The sequence below is a fragment of the Schistocerca gregaria genome, chromosome 1 (genome assembly GCF_023897955.1).
Source record: "Schistocerca gregaria isolate iqSchGreg1 chromosome 1, iqSchGreg1.2, whole genome shotgun sequence".
NCBI lineage: Eukaryota > Metazoa > Arthropoda > Insecta > Orthoptera > Acrididae > Schistocerca > Schistocerca gregaria.
This window is the reverse complement of record NC_064920.1, coordinates 350,492,740-350,517,045: the sequence shown is the minus strand read 5'-3', so window position 1 is coordinate 350,517,045 and position 24,306 is coordinate 350,492,740. Positions and strand designations below refer to the sequence as shown.

Sequence of the window (24,306 nt, the reverse complement as noted above, 5' to 3'; positions counted from 1 at the left end):
AGTGTCCATAAACCTTGAATTACGGAATAGTACAAAAAACATTCACAATTGGTGAAACACGTTCGTGTTCAATTGTTTCTGAGGATTTTCGAGCCCCCATATACGCACATTATGACGGTGAACCTCACCGCTAATATGGAAAATTGCCTCATCGCTGAATATCAAACGTGACGTAGAAGTGTCATCTTCCATCCACCCTCCAGGTCAGCGCTCGTAGCGACATCCAGTGAATTTTTTTCTGAAACTCTAAGACCATGCCGATTACATCTAGCGCTGTTTCAGTTACCTAGTGACATTTGTCTCAATATTATTACAAGTTAAAATCGGGTCATTCTTTTTGGGACACCCTGTATTGGACCGTCGAACATATCTGGCACGAATTACGTGGTGATTTATTGAGTGTGTATGTAGAAAGAGACGTTCTGCTTTCCAATCCATATGGATTAGATTTCTGATGACCGCGTTGTAATATAATGTGCTTTTAGGTAATGACATTGAAATATGCGTCGTTTTTCAGTGGCTATAGCGAGTGTCCGGGTCAATGTATAGCAAGAGAATGAACGCTCTAAGAGCGAGGCACACCCCTGCTTCCGCCGGACTGACCGCTCCGCTGACGTACGCGAGGCGAATGTCAGTTTTGTGCCGGCGGAAACAGCCGATCGCAGCTTCGGCTATCTTCGGAGCGGCAGGGCGCGGCGAGCGGCCAGGCTGAACATTTTAAGTCGGCTGTTTTGGCGCGAATAGCGGCACTCCGTGTGAGGCACGTGGAGGCGGCAACAGTACAGAGCACGGCTGCGTGTGCGTGTGTGCTGGAGAGCTCCTGTTACAGCCCCGCTGCGTTCCCCAGCCGCATCAACTTGCACCGAGGTAAGTACCTTCAAGCACACGTCTGCAGGGATTTCGCCTGAGACACTTCCCACTCCCGCAGTTGCTTTGACATGTATTCGAGCCAATGTGTCTTCTTTTTATATGGTGTGCGCTTGCGATAGGAAAGATGAGTTCACTGCTTAACGCTCCGTAGCGCAAGACGTCGTACATACAATAGGTTTGTTTTGTTACTGCATGTTGTATTTTGCACAGAAAGGAGCATTCTATAAATCTCTCTAGTTAGCAATTTCATCTGTTTTATTTTCTATGTTTTGACATTACGAAGAGCCACAATTATTGCGCATGGTTATTCAATATGTGCAACTGTAGTATATATGATGGTCGACGTCTACTTGTACACAGTTTTGTGCACTGAAAATCAGAACCTGCTGTTGTTACCTAGACTTTTTGCATGACAATCTGCTCATTTAGGCTCAGTCTCAATACAATGTCGTATCAAGCCTTAAATGTTGCGAATGATATTTCGTCATTACACAAAATAAGTCGCTATAGGCGGTGATCTTACAGGTTGGGTCAGGGACGACAACAGCATTACTATTAATTACGCGTCTGTATTTGTTAAGTTTCGCCGGTAGTATTGTAGTGAAAATATTTCAAGGAAGTTAATAGTTGAATGACTCAGCTCTGTTGTAGAGGGATGTGGAAAGGAATTAACAGTTGTCATGTTGAAGGATACTTTATGATGTTAGCCATAAGTGACTAAGGTGGACAACGGAAAAAAAACATTCTGGATGCCCGAACGGGCATTTGAACACCGTACTTGCCGAATATGATTCCATTGTCTTCATCGCTGCTGAAATATGTCAAGAAAGTTGCAGACAAGCGTTAGTGGAAAATGTAGTATCCATTTGGCCAGTATATGGGTTTAAATTATTCATTCGACACGTTACCGTCCGCCTATTCGCATGCGACGAGGATTAGAAGCTACTAGTAAAAATTTTGCAGTATCTGGTCACCTTTGGTTAATTTCTGTCGTTACTCCTATTGTTCTGTTGATCTGCTTATCGCGTTTGGAATACATCGTGGGAAAACTCCGGGAAAACTTCTCGCAATTATCGTTGGAGACAGCGCGTGACGCTACCGGAAACGCCGTTTTCGGCGTGACTGTTATGCAACCGGTGGGCCACACCTGCGTTACGTATAGCATATCAATTAGATCGCGCGTTCATATTTCAATAATTTTTGAAGAAAATTCTGAACTTCTCTTTACTTCCACGTTATCATTCAATAGAGGATAATGTTTGATGGCAGTATTGCTTCCTTCTGGCGGGCAACACATGGGCATCGTTCAGCAAACGAATACTGTTAACATTCTCGTCGCATTTTTCTGCGTTCTTCCCGCTAATATCGCGAAATATCAGCTTCTGAAAGGCAACGATTTCGTTTAACATTATGAGATTCGATATCAAAATAAATAAACAAACTTTTCAAACATTTTCAACAGTATTCCCCTCCTTCGTTGTTATGTGAACTCTCTTTCAGTTGGATTAATATACACAGTGATTGATCGTATTGGACCCGCGCACACAACAACAGTTAAGAGTAGTATTAATCTTTTGGATTTGCAGCTCTTGCATTTTTTTCCCATGTTTACAGGTTAAACTGTTGGAGATAGGTTCCTCCTTCTATGTAAAACACTGTTTATTCTTGTTACCAAAATATGTCTCGGTACCTCTGTGCTATCATCAGTGCGTGTTGTTTATTGAACAACTTGATTTTATACAACTACATCGTGTACACCGCATTTTGTGAAATGAAAAAGCGTTTGTAAAACCGAAATTACACGAAGTACACTTCATAGGTGTGAGTGCAGTGGCCTCAGAACGCTGAAGAAGGATCATTCACAACAAAACATGACAAGCTGTCATTACAGGGCCCATACAAGTGGTCCTGCAAAACCACATAATGAAAAATCATGTTGTTCAAACTGTTCCAATTATTAGAGCTTTCTTCCGGTCCATACCTGTATGGAACACGAGAAAAATGTTTGCTTGAAAGCATCAGAGCGGATGGTAAATAGCTTAATCTCGTCTACACGCTGTCTGTGATCGCAACACGCAGGGGGTTGTTTACCATTTAAAGTTGGTTAAAGAGTCTCACAGTTCATTTCTTCAGCATCTCTGTGACACACTCCCACGGATCAAACAAGCCTGTGACCATTCGCCGGCGGTGTGGCCGAGCGGTTCTACGCGCTTCAGTCCGATAGCGCACGACCGCTACGGTCGCAGGTTCGAGTCCTTCCTCGGGCATGGATGTATGTGATGTCCTTAGGTTAGTTAGGTGTAAGTAGTTTTACGTTCTAGGGGACTGAAGACCTCAGATGTTAAGCCCCGTAGAACTCAGAGCCATTTGAACCATTTGTGACCATTCATGCTGCCGTTCTTTGTATGTGTTCAATACCCTTTTCAATGTTATTTACTACGGGATACGCACACGTGCAATATTCTAGGATGGTGTAGGTTATTTCTTACAAAGAAGGAAACAGCAACCAGCCACTATTAACACTGCTATTTATTTAGGTAAATAGCGCCGTTACCAGTTTAGAACTGGCAAGTTCATCATCAGACGGTTGTTCACATGATTTTCAAGATACACTTTACATTATCGTCCGTTTTCGATTTTTATTCTTCCACTGTGGTGAAGTGTTTTTGGTGTGTTGTTACCGTCAAAAATTGAGCGCGATTTTGTTGCGAAGTTGCAGGACTGTATTTTCGAATATTCCAAAATATGTCCAGCACTTATGTAATTTGTGCATCACCATATTGTGCTTAGCACCCCCCCCCCCCCCCCCCCCCACACACACACACCAAAAAGAATTTGCACATGTCAGTTTTAGACAAAATAGCATTCTTGGATGGGTTGCAAGAGTATTTTGTATACAATCTCGTTTGTAGACTGATTCCATTTCCCTGCTATTCTACCACTAAACCGAAGTCTGCTACCCGATTTACCCTCGATTGAGCACACACAACCGTCTCATTTCATGTTCCTGCAAACTTTGATTTCATGAGAATAACTGTGCACATGACCGTGACGTAATCCAGGACAGAAAGGAGGTCAGTTTCGATCTTGATATCATGTGAATTTTATTGCTGATCTAGTTTTCTGCTAATAACACAGCTATCATCAGTGCGCTATAGGAAGACACATGAACTCAGCATACTTATATCACAGTATAACTTAGGCATGTACAAGCATCAGTCAAACTCAGTTTGAGGGCAGCTATGTATTTTCATCTTCAGTTTTCTGAGTTCGTAACTCGAAAGAGTATCCCCCGGTCTATATTGCGGCAACCGGTTTACATAACACGAATGCTTTTGGATTTTTCAAATTTCGCTCTTCATTGCTTGATTTTTATCCATAACACACGATGTCCGTGACAGAATTTTAACTGTGTAAATATAGATTTAAAAGAACAAAATTAATACACCATTTACTTTGCTGTGCAAAGCACGAAGCATTTGAAGCCGTTATTCCGAGTCTCAAGTGCTGTGGGATTTGCATCTGAATGAACGTGACTTCTAAACGCATTATTCTGGCGTATGCTCTCCATACGCTGGGTGCAATTGGAGAGCACTAGGAAGAAATCCAACACTACAAAAATTTTAGTTATGCTAAAACAAATGTTGATTCCACGGCACTTGAGAATCGAAATACATTTCTAAAATGTACTGGAAACCGTAAAATTAAAAATGCGTCGTAATAGGTGCTTTAATTTTATTGTTTCGCATGATGTGCCCAAACCTAGCGGCCCACTGCTTAATAGGTGTTGGTCCACTTTTGGATCGCGCGAGGTAGTGCAGTGGTTAGTACACTGGATTCGCATTCGAGAGAACGACGGTTCAAATCCGCGTCCGGCCATCCTGATTTAGGTTTCCTGTGAATTCTCTAAATCGCTTCCGGTAAATGCGAAATTGGTTCCTTTGAAAGGGCACGGCCGTCTTCCTTCGCTATTCTTCCCTAATCCGATGACCCCGCTATTTGGTCACCTTTCCCAAATCAACCAATCAACCAATACACTTTTGAAACACAGCACAGCAGCGATTATGCATGGCACGGGTTCAGCGGGTATTTGGTAGATTACCGGATGTATGGCAGAGATGTGTACGCACAGGTCGCCCAGGCCCCGTAAATTACGGGCCCGTGGTTTCAGGACGCGGGGCTGGTATCCATTAGCGTCCCATATATGTGCCATCGGGTTCAGATGAGGCAAATTTGGTGAGCAAACATACACATGATCTCCTGTCATACCCATCAATCAACTGTAACACGTTTCTGACCTTGTGACATGGGCAGTTACCCATCTGAAACATGTCATCGCCGAACACATAGCGAACCTCGTTCTCAGCACTAGTACTCACGTGGTACACACCACATGTCTCGTTAACCCCGGTGAATGTCACCATAACATAATACAGCGACATACGGGGTCCCGGGTTCGATTCCCGGCGGGGTCAGGGATTTTCATCTGCCTCGCGATCACTGGGTGTTTGTGTTGTCCTCATCATTTCATCATCATCGTGAAAGTGGCGAGATTGGGCTGAGCAAAGGTTCGAAATTTGTACAGGCGCTGATAACCGCGCAGTTGAGCGCACCACAAACCAAACATCATCATCATCATCAATACAGCGACATATTTGGTAATCAATCAAAGACCCGCTGGATCAAAGGACCGATGTGACTTGTCGCAACCAGCACATAATAGTGTTTCAGTCGGCCTGCGTCCATAGTACGGTGCGTATTTCACGTAGCTGATTCGCTTGGATGACGGCGTATCCGGACGCGACAGCCAACCTGTTGTGAAGAGATACGCGACTCGTCCTACCGGATGTTTCCAATGATCCATGGTCCAATCTCAAAGACCCTGTGCCCACTGCGGTCGTAACTGGCTATGTCGTTAGGTCAGTGTAGGAACATTAGGAGTCCTCTGCTACGGAGCCTCACGTGCAACACCGCTCCCTCGAGGATGAGCTTCGAGACGCTTACGCCTGCACCAGCATGGCACTCTGATGTCAACTCTGCCATAGATCGCCGCCTGTCCTGCTTCACATAGGGGGTGAGCCTCTGGCGTCTGCATTCTATGATGAGGTGTGGGAGTCCAACTTCTTGTCGCCTACATGTGCTTTCACCGTCCTTCAACCACTTTGCGTAGACGCTAACGGCAGCATCACGAGAACAGGCGACCAGCTTCGCCCTTTCCGAATAGCCGATCCCACGCGCCGGCCATAACGATCTGCTCTTTCCGCGAAGTTTCGCGTTTGCAGCCGGATTACGTTGACTTCTTCCCGTGATATTCCTGCTGACAACCATTCAGCTATGTTACCTGTAGATGGCTGAATGGTTATCAGTGGAAATATCGTAACAATAAGTCGACGTAATCCGGCTGCAATCCCAAGCCTTCATAGTATTTACGCCGGAAAAATCTCACTATCTCATCTTTGTCAAAGTCGCTTATCTCAGTGAATTTCTCATATCGGCCTGTATCGTCGATAGAACAGTGCGTCATTCGTCCGTGCTGCAGTCTCCTATTCAACGCCCCCTCCTTCCTCTCCCGCGGCCCCTCTCCCAGGACAGAAGTAGTGTGCCCCAATCTGCCTACGTATCGGATACGTTCTGTGTGGAAGTACGAGAAAGTGTTCTAAGTGTTTGCGTTGCACGTAACTGAGTCGGAACATGAGAACTATCCCGGTATTCACATATTGGAGTGTGGGAACCCACCTAAAAACCACAGCCACATTCGTCGGTGCGCCACGTACATACTTTTCTTACCATGCCATGTGGCCGCAGCGCTATCGCTTGACGTTGTCGCGGTGGGCAGTGGTCGTAATGGTTTGGTTCATCTACAGTACATACATTCTTCCTCCACACCAGATGTCTAGCGTTAGTCTCTTATGCAGTGATGACAAACATGGTGATAAGTTCTTCCAGGGGCGAAGCACTGGCGCAGAATCTGGCCAGTGGTCCACAGTTCTGCTTTGGTGTCTATCGTCAAATACACGTAACAGGAAAACTAGTAGCACCTGGAGAATGTGATTGGATCGTTCGTGTAAACATTGTGCACAAAGCGGAAACGATAACTCACCTGTATACTCGTAGCACACTCGTAACTTTTGATCATATGTTTGTTGTATGAAGGCGTTATTTGGTAACGTAAGAAATACCGTGAGGTCATTTTGAGATCCCATAGCAAAGGATGCAATGTCGATGTACTCCAGTAGTCCACGGGTTTACAGTTTTTAATGTTTTAAACTGGCTAACTCGTTCATTTCTGCATGTGACGGCTGTAAGACATGGTCAGCTCCAGGAAATTTGCCGCCCGTGCGAAAATTTCAAGCAATGTCTCCCCTCCCCCTACCCGCATTTTCAGGCACAGTCAACCTTTTACACAATGTCCTCGTCTGTGACGTTTTACTTACATACATACTCCACTTACTCCTACATCTTTTTAAGTTAATATGTCATTAAGGTCGCCGAGCGGTTCTAGGCGCTTCAGTCTGGAACCCCGATACCGCTACGGTCGCAGGTTCGAATCCTGCCTCGGGCATGGATGTGTGTGTTGTCCTTAGGTTAGTTTGGTTAAGTAGTTCTAAGTTCTAGGGGACTGATGACCTCAGATTTCCCATGGTGCTCAGAGCCATTTGAACCATTTTGCCATTAAGGCCAGAACCAAATGTTGGGCACCAGTCGGTGAAAAGTTCAAATGGTTCAAATGGCTCTAAGCACTATGGGACAACATCTGAGGTCATCAGTCCCCTACAACTTAGAACTACTTAAACCTAACTAACCTAAGGACATCACACACATCCATACCCGAGGCAGGATTCGGTGAAAAGTGAAACGTTTGCAGTGTCACACATTTTGTGTTATAACTCCAAAATTAATTGTGTCAACCAAAATTAATTTATGTGAGTCGCAGAGTACGTACGTAAAATCTGTTCACTTTTCGTCGCTCCCTGAGCAGAGAGGAGCATGTGGCGCGAGACTTGTAACCAGCACAGCTATATCGGCGGTATCGGTGGCGCTTCTGCAGTACCAAGTGGAACGTATTGAGACAGCAAGCGTTACATATAAACGCTTTGCTTGTTGAAAAAAAAAGTGTATAAATCGCCCGCAGTACATATGCTGGGATATCGAGATGCCCTTCTTTCCGACATGCCACGACCTCGATTTATGTCTCAGATCATGCAGCTGTGAAAGTACCTTTTATTTATTGTAGCGTAAAGTAATCTAAATCACAGTTAAAGTTGTGAGAATGCATACAGTGTGAAATACGATAAAGCTGGAGAATTTACATTTCGTGCAATGCAGCTTAGTTGTTTCATCTGAAAAGTACGATTTGATAGGTTTTGTTTCCATATGATGTTAATGTTAATATCTACCGATTATGATTTCAACAGCGAAAAAGAAAAGCGAAGGAGGGAAAACTTAAAAGAAGTTATAGAAAAATGAGAAAAAATTAATTTACAGGAGTGTTACAAGAAATAGAGCAATGTAAATGGTACTTCCTGGCAGATTAAAACTGTGTGCCGGACCGAGACTCGAACTCAGGACCTCATACCGAGTTCGAGTCTCGGTCCGGCACACAGTTTTAATCTGCCAGGAAGTTTGATATCAGTGAGTGAAAATCTCATTTTTGAATGTACATGATGTTAGGGGATAGTTGCTATCGACGGGCCACCTGAAGCAGATGTGCAATAGAATACTCGGATATTGTAATAAATGTTTTGTTTCCTGCGTAACTTGAACATTATCTTCTGCATTTCAGTACAGTAGACACAGAAATTGTAAATGCTCACTATTAATGAAATAGTTGAAAAATAATCAAATGTGCTGTCGGCACAATCAAGGAGACCAGCTTGCATTCAGCTTTCTGGCGGTTATTAACATACCAGCATTTCACGTCTGCCGTGGCTTGTCCACCCTTACATTAACCTGTGATCTTGGGTGTTATCTAGACAAATGCAATCCGAAAATTTTATCACTCTGCATTAATTATTTTTTTATGTTGCGATTTTTTCCTTCAGTGTATTTATTAAAACGTATTTTTCTCAGAAATACCGCTGTAAGTGTACAAGGTTGCTGTGTAGGAACTGTTATGCCATCGTATGGTGACATTAATCTTTATTTTTTGTTTATACAGCTTTTCACTTTTGTAGTCTTCGGAGCTCGCTTAGGTACATTTCAATGTTGTATAGGCGCGGAGTAGAAACTGAGTTGGCACCCAGGCTGTTTCACAATACCGTAGACAATTTCCAGCGAAGACACTACTGTTGTTGTGGTCTTCAATCCTGAGACTGGTTTGATGCAGCTCTCCATGCTACTCTATCCTGTGCAAGCTTCTTCATCTCTCAGTTCGTACTGCAACCTACATCCTTCTGAATCTGCTTAGTGTATTCATCTCTTGGTCTCCCTCTACGATTTTTACCCTCCACGCTGCCCTCCAATACCAAATTGGTGATCCCTTGATGCCTCAGAACATGTCCTACCAACCGATCACTTCTTCTGGTCAAGTTGTGCCACAAACTTCTCTTCTCCCCAATCCTGTTCAATACTTCCTCATTAGTTATGTGATCTACCCATCTAATCTTCAGCATTCTTCTGTAGCACCACATTTCGAAAGCTTCTATTCTCTTCTTGTCCAAACTATTTATCGTGCATGTTTCACTTCCATACATGGCTACACTCCATACAAATACTTTCAGAAATGACTTCCTGACACTTAAATCTATACTCGATGTTAACAAATTTCTCTTCTTCAGAAACGCTTTCCTTGCCATTGCCAGTCTACATTTTATATCCTCTCTACTTCGACCATCATCAGTTATTTTGCTCCCCAAATAGCAAAACTCCTTTACTACTTTAAGTGTCTCATTTCCTAATCTAATTCCCTCAGCATCACCCGACTTAATTCAACTACATTCCATTATCCTCGTTTTGCTTTTGTTGATGTTCATCTTATATCCTACTTTCAGGACACTGTCCATTCCATTCAACTGCTCTTCCAAGTCCTTTGCTGTCTCTGACAGAATTACAGTGTCATCGGCAAACCTCAAAGTTTTTATTTCTTCTCCGTGGATTTGAATTCCTACTCCGAATTTTTCTTTTGTTTCCTTTCAAATGGTTCAAATAGCTCTGAGCACTATGGGACTCAACTGCTGTGGTCATTAGTACCCTAGAACTTAGAACTACTTAAACCTAACTAACCTAAGGACATCACACACATCCATGCCCGAGGCAGGATTCGAACCTGCGACCGTAGCAGTCGCACGGTTCCGGACTGCGCGCCTAGAACCGCGAGACCATCGCGGCCGGCTTGTTTCCTTTACTGCTTGCTCAATATACAGGTTGAATAGACTTACATAAATGAAGCAGGGTGAGAATAAGTTGGAACTATCAGTTTAATAAGTCACAGCTGCAAAATACTAACGCGAATTACTTACAGACGAATGGAAAAACTGGTAAGAGCCGACCTCGGGGAAGATCAGCTGCCATCTGCTTTCTGTACAAATTGTAAATAGCCTTTCGCTCCCTGTTTTTTACCCCTGCCGCCTTCAGAATTTGAGAGTATTCCAGTCAACATTGTCAAAAGCTATGTCTACAAATGCTAGAAACGTAGGTTTGCCTTTTCTTAATCTTTCTTCTAAGATAAGTCGTAAGGTCAGTATTGCCTCACGTGTTCCACCATTTCTACGGAATCCAAACTGATCTTCCCCGAGGATGGCTTGTACCAGTTTTTCCATTCGTCTGTAAGGAATTCGCTTTAGTATTTTGCATCTGTGACTTTTTAAACTGATAGTTCCAACTTATTCTCACCCTGCTTCATTTATGTAAGTCTTTTATTGTCTTATTTAATTCATCCTTATTGACATTATTGAAACTTAGCAGTACGGTGGCACGGTTTGGCCTCCACCCCCCCCCCCCACCTCCCCTTCCCACCTACTACCTACCCCGTTTCGCTACAGTAGGTGCTGCTGCGCAGCTAGCAAAGTCAGCGCAAGCTGGGAGGCTCGGGGTCTGGTTAACAATGGAGGCGGCCGTCAGCAGCAGACACAGGTGCGATCAGCGCAGCCGAGTCAGCGCCAGCCAGGCAGCGAGCGGTCCCACGGCAGCCTCGCAGCTGAAATTCCACGCTTCCGCCGCGCTGGCGCCGCCGTAAGCTGGCGGCAGGTGCCTTCCCTGGCTGTGGCGATCGCACGCACCTGCATCTCCGAACCAGCCGCTGCTGCTGCCTGCCCACCCTAACCAGTGTTGCTTTTTTTTCAGCAGAGGTCCCAGGACGCTTCCCTAGGGAACACCTGATATCACTTCAGTTTTACTCGATGATTTGCCGTCTACTACTACGAACTGCGACCTTCCTGACAGGAAATCACGAATCCAGTCACACAACTGAGACGATACCCCATAGGTACGCAGCTTGATTAGAAGTCGCTTGTGAGGAACGGTGTCAAAAGCTTTCCGGAAATCTAGAAATACGGAATCAACTTGAGATCCCCTGTCGATAGCGGCCATTACTTCGTGCGAATAAAGAGCTAGCTGCGTTGCACAAGAGCGATGTTTTCTGAAACCATGCTGATTACGTGTCAATAGATCGTTCCCTTCGAGGTGATTCATAATGTTTGAATGCAGTATATGCTCCAAAACCCTACTGCAAACCGACGTCAATGATATAGGTCTGTAGTTAAATGGATTACTCCGACTACCCTTCTTAAACACTGGTGCGACCTGCGCAATTTTCCAATCTGTAGGTACAGATCTATCGGTGAGCGAGCGGTTGTATATGAGTGCCAAGTAGGGAGCTATAGTATCAACGTAATCTCAAAGGAACCTAATCGGTATACAATCTGGACCTGAAGACTTGCCCGTATCAAGCGATTTGAGTTGCTTCGCAACCCCTAAGGTATCTACTTCTAAGAAATACATGCTAGCAGATGTTAGTGTTTCAAATTCTGGAATATTCCATTCGTCTTCCCTGGTGAAGGAAATTTGGAAAACTGCGTTCAATGACTCCGCCTTAGCGACACAGTCGTCGGTAACAGTACCATCGGCACTGCGCAGCGAAGGTATTGACTGCGTCTTGTCGCTTGTGTACTTTACATACGACCAGAATTTCTTCGGATTTTCTACCAAATTTCGAGACAATGTATCGTTGTGGAACATATTAAAGGCATCTCGCATCGAAGTCCGTGCCAAATTTCGAGCGTCTGTAAATTTTAGCCCATCTTCGGGATTTCGCGTTCTTCTGAACTTCGCATGCTTTTTCCGTTGCCTCTGCAACAGCGTTCGGACCTTTTTTGTGTACCACGGGGGATCCGTTCCATCTCTTACCAATTTATGAGGTATGAATCTCTCAATTGCTGCTGCTACTATATCTTTGAATTTGAGCCACATCTCGTCTACATTTCCATAGTCAGTTCGGAAGGAATGGAAATTGTCTTTTAGGAAGGCTTCTAGTGACACTTTATCCGCTTTTTCAAATAAAATTATTTTGCGTTTGTTTCTGATGGATTTTGAAGAAACTGTATTGAACCTAGCTACAACGACCTTGGTATCACTAATCCCTGTATCAGTCATGATACTCTCTATCAGCTCTGGATTGTTTGTGGCTAAGAGGTCAAGTGTGTTTTCGCAACGATTTACAATTCGCGTGGGTTCGTGGACTAACTGCTCGAAATAATTTTCGGAGAAAGCATTTAGGACAATCTCGGAAGATGTTTTCTGCCTACCACCGGTTTTGAACAAGTATTTTTGCCAACATACCGAGGTTAGGTTGAAGTCCCCACCAACTATAACCGTATGAGTGGGGGTATTTATTTGTTACGAGACTCAAACTTTCTCTGAACTGTTCCGCAACTGTATCATCGGAGTCTGGGGGTCGGTAGAAGGATCCTATTATTAACTTAATTCGGCTGTTACGTATAACCTCCAATATACCAATTCGCACGGGGTATCTACTTCGACTTCACGACAAGATAAACAACTACTGACAGACACAAACACTCCACTACCAATTCTGCCTATCTATCTTTCCTGAACACCGTCGGAGACTTCGTAAAATTTTCTGCAGAACTTATTTCAGGCTTTAGCCAGCTTTCTGTACCTATAACGATATCAGCTTCTGTGCTTTCTATTAGCGCTTGAAGCTCAGGGACTTTTCCAGCACAACTACAACAATGTACAACTATAGTTCCGACTGTTCCTTGATCCAAGCACGTCCTGTATTTGCCATGCACCGTTTGACATTGCAGCCCACCCCGTACTTTCCCGAGGCCTTCTAACCTAAAAAAACCGCCCAGTCCACACCACACAGCCTCCGCTACCCGTGTAGCCGCCAGCTGACTGTAGTGAACTCCTGACCTATTCAGCGGAACCCGAAACCCCACCACCCTATGGCGCAAGTCAAGGAATCTACAGCCAACACGGTCGCAAAACCGTCTGAGCCTCTGATTCAGACCCTCCACCAGGCTCTGCACCAAAGATCCGCAGTCGGTTCTGTCGACGATGCTGCAGATGGTGAGCTCTGCCTTCATCTCGTAAGCAAGACCGGCAGCCTTCACCAAATCAGATAGCCGCTGGAATCCAGAGAGAGAATTTCCTCAGATCCAAAGCGACACACGTTATTAGTGCCGACATGTGCCACCACCTGCAGCTGGCTGCACCCTGTGCTCTTCATGGCATCCGGAAGGACCCTTTCCACATCAGGAATGACTCCTCCCGGAATGCACACGGAGTGCACACTGGATTTCTTCCCCTCCTTAGCCGCCATATCCCTAAGGGGCCCCATTACGCGCCTAACATTGGAGCTCCCAACTACCAAAAAGCCCACCCTCTGCGATTGCCCAGACCTTGAAGGCTGAGAATGATCCTCTGAAACAGGGCAGGCAGCTGCATCTGGCTTAGTCAGAGACAGTGCCTGAAACCGGTTTGTCAGACGCACCGGGGAGGCTTTCTGATCAGCCTCTGGGGACGCCTTTCGCTGCCTGCCACGCCTTGGAACGACCTCCCAATCAACTACAGGCGAGGTCTCAGCCCCACTAGGGGCAGCAACCGGGGCAATCACAGCGGCAGACCGATCTGGGGACAGACGGGACGAGGTTGACATCCCCGTAATACCCAAGTCCGTCTCCCCACAGTGGTGCCCATTGGCAACAGCCTCAAGGTGCGCGACCGAAGTCAGCGCCTCTTGCAGCTGTGAGCGAAGGGATGCCAAGTCAGCCCTCATCTGAACACAGCAATCCCAGTCCCTGTCCATTCTAATCGAGGTTGAACAACAGTTACTGAAACTCGAGTCCGTGCTTAGAGAAAGCTAGCGAAACACGCAAAGAATGTATCAACTAAACTGTACAAATGGTAACGACTGCACTACAAACTGCTGAATTTACGATTACAGTAACTAAAACTCGAAATAGCACCTCCTATATGAAACTCACACTCAATTTAAGTAAGAATCTACCAAGTAAACACTAAAGCGCGATGCTACAACTGTCAAATACTATAATACGCCCGAAATATGAATTAAACAATGCAAGTACCCAAAAACACATAAAGAAATTAAACTATCTAACAAATAAGTAAGCTAGGGTTATACGACTTGCTGCTGCAGTGCTTATCCAACGTACGTATCTTTCAGAGATGAGCTACACAACAAAACATAACAACAATAATTATGTACATATTTTTTTATTTTTGTGCATGTAAACTGTTCTTGCATCAAAAGTAATTGCTTTGGGTACATAAAAGCGCAGAAGTTATGCAATGAACTAAATTTTATTACTTGTAAAAGGCGATTTATATTCTTTAAGGCTATAAAATATACAATGGACTAACACTGAGTGACGTAGGTTCTAATTATGCGCAAAACAAACAAAAACACAAAAAACAAGCGGAAGTCGTAGGTTCCCATTTTTTCTCTTACACATTCATTTATGTTTCTTTCCCCATCAATTCTATCAATACCACGGGTAACCCTACCATTTACTATGTCATTTATGTAATGTACCAAAGCTACCGAACTGTACTTTTGGTAGAGTGGAACTCTGTCTATGAAACTCGTCAGGTGGCAGCTTTAGCCACACACATTGTTTTATATTTAAAGATCGCAGTAAATTTGTAAGAAGCAGGATTTTGAGGAACAAATCAGTCCTCGCGTGATTACAGAGTTTTCTGCGACATCATCCATGACATTTATATCTACATCAGAACTATGCAAGCCACCTGGCGGCGTGAGACACAAGCTAAGGAAATACCACATCGCTTACAGATCGTACACTTACTGACTCTTAATAACCTCCATGACTCCTCGCAGTTGATGTTCTTGTTGATCGTAAACTGCTGAAAAATCTGGAAAGAATTGCAAAAATCTGTGGTTTGCTTAAGAAGGACGATCATTGGGTTGAGGTACATACACAGCTCAAAAGAATTAGGGGAACAAGACCCTGGGCGTCAGTCATACTCCATTGAGCTACAGGATATTGGATATTCTACCAAATTATACCTTCATCTTTCAGAGATGAGCTACACAACAAAACATTATTACATCCTCGTTCTTTTACCTAACAAGAACTGAAGTCACCAACAGGTGTCAAAAACAAGGTGGAAACAGTCAAAAAATGGCTCTGAGCACTATGCGACTTAACTTCTCAGGTCATCAGTCCCCTAGAACTAAGAACTACTTAAACCTAACTAACCTATGGACAACACACACATTCATGCCTGAGGCAGGATTCGAACTTGCGACCGTAGAGGTCGCGCGGTTCCAGACTTTAGCACTTAGAACCGCTCGGCCACTCCGGCCGGCGGAAACAGTCATTCGTCCCGTATTCTTGGGTGCTTTTCATTGGACTTCGAGAGCTGCAATAACACGTGTGCTCTCCGAGAGCGTTTATCATCATCTGACACCTAAGTGGCATGTTCCGGACATCACTCTGTGGTATCCATTCCCATTTTTCAATGAGAGCCATGGAGAGTTCTTTGGGGGTCTGTGGTGGAACAGGATCACCACAAAGACGTCTGTCAAGCATGTCTCACACGTGATGGATGGGGTTTAGGCCGGGACTCACTACTGGCTCTTCCATTACTTTAATGTCCAGTCTTCATAAGACATCCCTGGTGCCTCCCGCAGCATCGACCCTGGAATTTTCATGGTTGGGAACGAATTAAGGGCCACGACCGCATGCAGCAGGCACCACATGGTCCAACAAGATCTGTTCGGTGTAATGCCTGGTTGTTAGGCGACCATGGACAACGACCAGATTCGAACGGCTGTCAAAACTGATGCCTACCTATACCAACACAGAACCTCTGCCGAATATGTCGACTTCCTGGACATATTCGGTAGGTACCGCTAACCCGCATGAACACATGTCAGAGCAAATCTGGACTCGTCTGTGAATGACGCATTTCTCCAGTGACAAAGCTACCGGTTGACATGGGAACGGTAGAACTGTAGGCGAGCTGCGAGAAGCTGTCGTGTCAAGCGAGACACTCGAACAGTACGTCTGGGTTGTTAGGTGATTTCTCGTGGCCTGTTTCTCCGAGTCTGATCGAACACAGCGGCTCCAGTGGCCCTTCTGAGATAGTCTTGCAGTGCTCTCGCGGTACGATGCTGCAACGCTGAGATGGTCAGATATAGATCTTCACGTGGGGCTGTAAAACGTCAGCGACATTGACGAACTCGCTTTGTGCACTGGCCTGCCTCCCTGTAGCGTGTCCAAAACATATGGGAGACAGCTGTAGAGATATTGGCATATGCAGCAACGCGACGGAGAATCCGTCCTTCTTGGTTGAAACAGACTGCATTTGCAACTTGCACTGCATTAAAATGTCGCATTACATGTGCTTGCTTGTATATAACGTACACAAATGACAGCTGCTGCCAGTTTATCTCACTAGCGAACACTGGACCACTGGTAATTACTTCTTTGTGAGGGGTCACCTAATACTGTAGTGTATAACACAGCACGACTGATGGCGAATGACTTTAGTTTGTTGCATACATTGAAAGCGAAGATCTAAAGCAGTGTAATAATTCCACAGGTACCGCCTATATCAACGTTGATACACATTTTCCCTTTATTCTTTTGTGTGGCTAACGTTTAACTACGCACAGGTAAGGACTTCCTATTTTTTTATACGTGCTTCTGTTCCTGTCATCCAATTATCATACTTCTCTAGTCGCAGGCTGCACCTTTGAAAAGGCGATTGAAGCTACTTTTATTTCTGTAACGGTCCATCTCAGTCAGACATTCTTGTAGGCTTGTTTGTTTGTGTGTTTGTGTGTGTGTGTGTGTGTGTGTGTGTGTGTGTGTGTGTGTGTGGTTGTGTGAAAGAGTGTGTCGTCGATGATTTTCTCAATATGTGTTGCAACATAGCTTACCGCCACGCCGGTTTCTCATATTCTAGTGTAATATCCGACAGTCAACATATCTGACACGGCGAACAGACTTTGAATACAGGGTTTTGAAATTTTACTAGCAATTTATGGAAAAAGGATCACCATCCGCCTTGCAGCGATTTCAATCTCGATGCGAGGTTTGTGGAAACGCGTATTCTCGAGACCGTGGACTCACAGTACGCAGCTGTCAGTTTATTTCCGCCGATACTTATCTCACTGTAAATTTTTGATGCACGCCACTACGCAGCTGTTAGTCAGCGCACGTTTCCGACGATATCTTATGGAGCGTTGACTTTGCGAGCGCTGAGTCAACACAGAGCAGATTATGTCCCAACTGACAGCTGAATCAATGTTACGTCACAGCAGCCAAGTGTGTCCGCATATGTTGTCTCTCACACTGATGGCGACTCAATGGAATGTATCCTATTCTTTGGCGGGTATCTGAGAAGAAGAACTGATAAATATTATAAGACACTTCGACATAAATGAGATATGGATCTTCCAAGAATGAAGTGTTATATGAAATATCGTGTGTTACGTAAATACAAATTACTGATAAAACACCCGTTTTCCTTTGCACAATCCGACAAGCGCAAAGATTTGTAATATAGTACTTTGATATGTGGTTCTAAGTAGACAATACGTGTTGCTGACGCAATTACTTAGACCCGAAGACGACCTTGAATGATCGAACCAAGTAATCTAATTAAAAATGTGAAACTGACACGGAACAATAAATGAGAATTATCTTCAATTTTGCAATAGGTGACGAATGAAACCGCGCTGGCGTTATGTAGTTGGTATTTCCGTGAACATTGATATTTCCATGAACACAATATCTTTTTGTAGAGAGGCATTCGTCCGTGTCGAGCTTAGACCGAACGAGAATGAAGCTGGGAATCAGAAATTGTCTCGAGTGATTTAGGAAAATGAAACTGAAACTTTAAACATGTGGGCAGACAGGTGTTTAGATCCCCCTCTCATCCCGAGTAAGTGGATCCGTTGAATTTGGTCAGCAGTGCTGCGTAGCAGTCTTATATTCCAGACAAGTAGAAAATTTGCTTTTCATAGTAGCACAATGAGAAAAGACAGTGACTCAATATGACAAACTTCCATCAGCGAGAGCATATTCTATTGCTGAGCTGAATCAGTTATTAGTGACTCCTAACTGTATTAGTTGTATTGAGTGGAACAGTGATCCAGACTGATACCGGTAAATACCACTCTTGAGAATATATCCCAACGAAATAGTAATAGTGGAGGAAGACGAAACTTCATTGATTTGATTCGTAGAGAACTGAACAACCGAATGCCATAAAGTTAACTCAAGCAAGTGACTTCAGAGTTCGGTAAGCATGTCCAAAATCCGATTTTTTAATTTACCTTTCGATTCACACGCAGAGCACCGGCAATAGGACGACAGTCTCTAAATATCTGATCTGCTCCAAGAACGGAGAACATTCGTCAAGGACAATTGTTCCCTTAGTGTCCAAAAACAAGTTAGGTTTCAATGTAGCGGATACTGCAGGAAACATAAGACGCCAGACTTCCTACTTCCTGCCTTCAGTAACAGCGATGGCTCGGGGTGGTCTCCAGCATGCTACTTTTCCAGTTCTGCTACTTTCCAAGGATTTACTTAGACCATGACGTATGTGAAGGCAGCAGAGAATCAAGTAGGTAAAAAGACGAGGACTAGTAGAAATCCTTGGGTAACAGAAGAGATACTGAATTTAATTGATGAAAGGAGAAAATACAAAAATGCAGTAAGTGAAGCAGGCAAAAAGGAATACAAACGTCTCAAAAATGAGATCGACAGGGAGTGCAAAATGGCTAAGCAGGGATGGCTGGAGGACAAAGGTAAGGATGTAGAGGCTTATCTCACTAGGGGTAAGATAGATACTGCTTACAGGAAAATTAAAGAGACCTTTGGAGAAACGAGAGCCACTTGCATGAATATCAAGAGCTCAGATGAAAACCCAGTTCTAAGCAAAGAAGGGAAAGCAGAAAGGTGGAAGGAGTATATAGAGGGTCTATACAGGAGCGATGTTCATGAGGCCAATATTATGGAAATGGAAGAGGAGGTAGATGAAGATGAAATGGGAGATATGATACTACGTGAGGAGTTTGACAGAGCACTGAAAGACCTAAGTCGAAACAAGGCCCCGGGAGTAGATAACATTCCATTAGAGTTGCTGACAGCCTTGGGAGAGCCAGTCCTGACAAAACTCTACCATTTGGTGAGCAAGATGTATGAAACAGGCGAAATTCCCTCAGACTTCAAGAAGAATATAATAATTCCAATCCCAAAAAAAACAGGTGTTGACAGATGTGAAAATTACCAAACTATCAGTTTAATAAGTCACAGCTGCAAAATACTAACGCGAATGCTTTACAGACGAATGGAAAAACTGGTAGAAGCCGACCTCGGGGAAGATCAGTTTGGATTCCGTACAAATGTTGGAACACGTGATGTAATACTGACCCTACGACTTATCTTAGAAAATAGATTAAGGAAAGGCAAACCTACGTTTCTAGAATTTTTAGACATAGCTTTTGACAATGTTGACTGGAATACTCTCTTTCAAATTCTGAAGGTGGCAGGGGTAAAATACAGGGAGCGAAAGGCTATTTACAATTCGTACAGAAAGCAGATGGCAGTTATAAGAGTTGAGGGGCATGAAGGGGAAGCAGTGGTTGGGAAGGGAGTGAGACAGGGTTGTAGCCTCTTCCCGATGCTATTCAATCTGTATATTGAGCAAGCAGTAAAGGAAACAAAAGAAAAGTTCGGAGTAGGTACTAAAATCCATGGAGAAGAAATAAAAACTTCAAGGTTCGCCGATAACATTGTAATTCTGTCAGAGACAGCAAAGGACTTGGAAGAGCAGTTGGACGGAATGGATAGGGTCTTGAAAGGAGGATATAAGATGAACATCAACAAAAGCAAAACGAGGATAATGGAATGTAGTCGAATTAAGTCAGGTGATGCTGAGGGAATTAGATTGGGAAATGAGACACTTAAATTAGTAAAGGAGTTTTTTTATTTGGGGAGCAAAATAACTAATGATGGTTGAAGTGGTGAGGATATAAAATGTAGACTGGCAACGGCGAGGAAAGCGTTTCTGAAGAAGAGGAATTTGTTAACATCGAGTATTGATTTAAGTGTCATAAAGTCATTTCTGGAAGTATTTGTATGGAGTTCTCAGCAGGACTCATCAGCAAGCAGCATTCTCCTGAAGATGGCGACCAGTTGGATCGCCGAAATATCGAGTCAAGTTGATTTTAGGATCCGGCAGCAAACCCGAAGAGATTTTCAAGACTTATTACGCCGGGAAAGCCTACGAAGTCACATGGAACGTTGGTATTTGCTGTCTGTTTTAGAGCAGAGAATCAGATGCAGATGTTCCTTTAACCATTGCTGCTGCAATCACGAATGGAATGAAATTCTTCTAATTATGTCGCTAATTGTTTGCATCCATCCATGAGCTAATAGTATTCGAACTACATTCCAAAGGTGGGCTATAGATGTGTAACATGCTGAAACGATTTTCGCTTGAATTTTGATGATATGCAGCAAGAGTAGACGTCGCATCTTCGTGACGCAGTGTCTCCTTTTCCAGGGTTATTTTTTCTCGAACTGTAGTCGCGAGTAATCTGAGTTATTAGACAGTGAGTTCACACCCGACGGTATATTCGCAACAACTCGTCATATCAGGTTTTTCCTCGTTTACTAGGTACATATCACCAAATTCCTCATGCAAACATCGGCATGTATTCAACTAAAGTCTGATACACAAGTGATATATGTTATTCACATGCTAATAAATGACGAACAGGCAAAGATACATGTGCATTGTCTTGGACAGTGACCTCTTCACATTCAACTAACCCATTCAACAAACGTAACCCTACGTTCAATCTTTTGTGAAAATTGAAGAAGGAATGCTAATGATATACGGATTTTGCACACAATTTATTATTTTGCGTATGTTCTAGATTGTTACTTGCGTCCATGAGCTAGCGACTATACTTCTGATGTGCTGAGTCGAAGATACCTACCTAGTAGCGTGTAACTCCCTCTTTGGCCATAATGACATTGGTGACGCGCCGTGGCATGGTCCAGGACAGACCAGAAGCGTTTTGTGCCTGATTCACCGCCGCCCACAATTTGTCGGAACTGTCTCCAAGACGCGCATCTCACTCGTTGACATCCAGATGTACTCAAATGAACTGGGGCAGCGACAGGTGTGTGACACTGCCTCAACAATTCCTACACAAATAGGAGCGACTGAGTGATAAATTGTCTTGTTGAAGATACTTGTTGCCCGATGGACATGCACATGAGCCGAGAGTAAGTCCTGCATCATCCACCGATGAGAGAAAATAGTAGGCGTATTAGGGGCCTCATTTCATCCCAAGCAGTCAACGCCCACAAGCAAATACCTCCATCATCTGTCGAAGGGATCCTTGCTAGGAAAAGAAATTCATTGCATTATGTAGTTTACAGCATACTTGTATACTACATAGTCCAATCATATTAATATTGCCTTGTTCGATGTCCACGTGCAGTGACCGCATACAGACGCCACGTGTCAGCAGTAGCAGTGGAGGGTACATAAAGTGTGAAGGGAGAACGCGAAAAACATTGTTTTCATTGTTGTAATGCGGAAACGGAGCGATTTACCTTATATCGAAAAGGGCGTGATCATTGGCTTTTGGGCCAAGGTTGAAAGCTTTTCTGAAACTGCTAAGTTTATAAACTGTGCTGTGGTTAAAGTATACCATGCATGGCGAAACACCACTATACAAAATACACCTCCTGTCCCCCATGCGGATCCTCTACGACCTGATTCCTTTCCCCCATCCACTCCTCATCCTCGAACATATCTGCATCCTCTACACCTCCTGCCGCCTTCACCCCCCTCATCCCCTGGTTTCTCCTCTCCTCTCCAAACCCCACCCCCTTCCGTGCCTTCAGCGTTGTGTCCCCCCTACCCTTCACATCTACACCCTTCATCTCCTTTCTCCCCCTCCCAGATGATGCCCTCTCTCCCTCCGTTTATCCCTCCTATCAACTCTGATCCTCACGTCCCCCTCCATTCCTCTGTCCTTCCATGGGCTCGCTCTTCCTCCCCTTCCTGTTTTTTCCCCACCTACCCTCTCTCTGCCTCCCTTCTCTCCCCCGAGTCCTTTTTTCTCTCCCCTCCACTGCCTTTCCCCCCTCCTCCTTGCATCCGCCCTTTTCTATTTCCCCTCCCTCCATCAGCTCCCCTTTTTTTCTTTTCCTCTCCATCCCCCCTTTTCCCCCTCATAGGTTCGGGTCCTTCCCTCCCCCCCCCCCCCCCCAATCTGCTGCCATGCCACCTGAATAGTGCTGTTATAAATGAGTGTTCAGTGCTGTGCATCCCCTGTCAGTGTTGTGGACAGCCACCAAACTGTCACTAGTTGTGTTTTCATCTCGTGTGATTTGAAATCAGACTGTCGCTGTGTTTTTTTAATTGTACATGTCTCCTTCCTGTGTGTCTTCATCCACATCATCAACACTGTGTTTGTATTTTAAGTTCCGAAACTTTCCGCCATTTTACTCTTATTAGCAAAGACACCACTTTATCGCCTTTTTTATATTGCTTGTTCTCTCACCACTGTTTTGTTTAACTTCCTCTCGGCTGTAGAGCACCGTATTAAGCTGCTGTTGGGCCGGCCCTTCCCAGGTGGGGGGGAATCAAAAATCGATAAAGAAAAAAAAGAAGCTATGCAAAACGGGCGCCGAGGCAACTGTAGTGCACCATGGGCCGTTGAGATGATAGGTGGAGAGACAACATGGCGGCTACAGGTAATCTACGAAAAACAGTTATAGATTTCGGCCTCTGATACATCGTGTATACGGATGGTGTTGACGCTCTTGGCATCAACTAAGGCCTGAAGACGGTACACTGAAGCACTGAAACTGGTAGCCATACAATAAAAGACATCGAAAGAAAGGCAGTAGGTGTTTAATTTTCTTACGTACGGACCGCAGATGTCAGGGGAGAACAACGGCTGTGGAGATGTGTAGGGACGAATAAACGTGCAGCTATTGAGCAGCTGACCGCCCAGACGAACCAAGAGACTACCAACAGTGTTTCCTCAAAGGCAGTTCAGCGATCGTTGTTGCATTATTCATGTACCCTTACTGATTGCTGTTCATCGATGACGAAGGCTGGAATTTGGACGCCCCAATACCGCAACTGGACGTCCACTGCTTGGAGACAAGTGATCTTCTCAGATGGATCACGTTTTATGTTCCAGTGGGTAGATGGCCGTTGACGCGTACGGTGTGAAACGTCTGAAAGTAAAGGGTCCAGGCTGGAGGAGGAAGTGTTATAGCCTCTAGAATGTTTTTGTGGCATTCCGTTGGTGAACAGGTCATTCTGGAAGGCACAATGGAGCAACACAAGTATGCATCTATCCTTGTGGACCTTGTGCACCCCTACATACAGTTTGTTTTTCCTCGGCTCGATAGTATCGTGTCACACAGCTCACAGTGTACGTGGGTGGTTCGGAGAGCACCAGAACTAAAAAAAACTAAACTCTTCCCGAACGGGCCATGAAGGCTCAAAGGCACCGACTGGCTGCCGTTTCGTCCTCAGCCCATAGGCGTCACTGGATGCGGATAGGGAGGGGCATGTGGTCAGCACACCGCTCTCCCGGCCGTATGTCAGTTTCCGAGAACGGAGCCGCTACTTCTCAATCAAGTATGTCACCAGCTTGCCTCACAAGGGCTGAGTGCACCCCGCTTGCCAACAGCGCTCGGCAGACCGGATGGTCACCCATCCAAGTGCTAGCCAGGCCCGACAGCGCTTAACTTCGCTGATCTGACGGGAACCGGTTTTACCACTTCGGCAAGGCCGTTGGCCCGAGCACCAGAACGAGTTTACCATACTCCCCTAGCCACTAATCTCCCCGGGTTTATACCCAGTTGAGAATCTGTGGGACCACCTCAATCGTGCAGTTCGCAACAAGCATCGTCAACCGAGAAACCTGACGGAGCT

At 44.7% G+C, this 24,306-nt stretch overlaps 1 protein-coding gene across 2 annotated transcripts in view; it reads left to right on the top strand.

Moving 5' to 3' along the window:
- The first annotated feature begins 714 nt into the window (after nt 1-714).
- The window catches only part of LOC126345263 (peroxisomal acyl-coenzyme A oxidase 3), a 193,869-nt gene continuing 170,277 nt past the window's right edge, over nt 715-24,306 (top strand). Inside the window, exon 1 of one of the 2 annotated variants that reach the window (XM_050002087.1) lies at nt 715-867. The gene's annotated coding sequence lies outside the window, so the exon portion shown is untranslated. Of the gene's footprint in view, nt 868-911; nt 1,046-24,306 lie in introns of those variants that run through there. The other variant, XM_050002089.1, reaches the window with a different exon arrangement.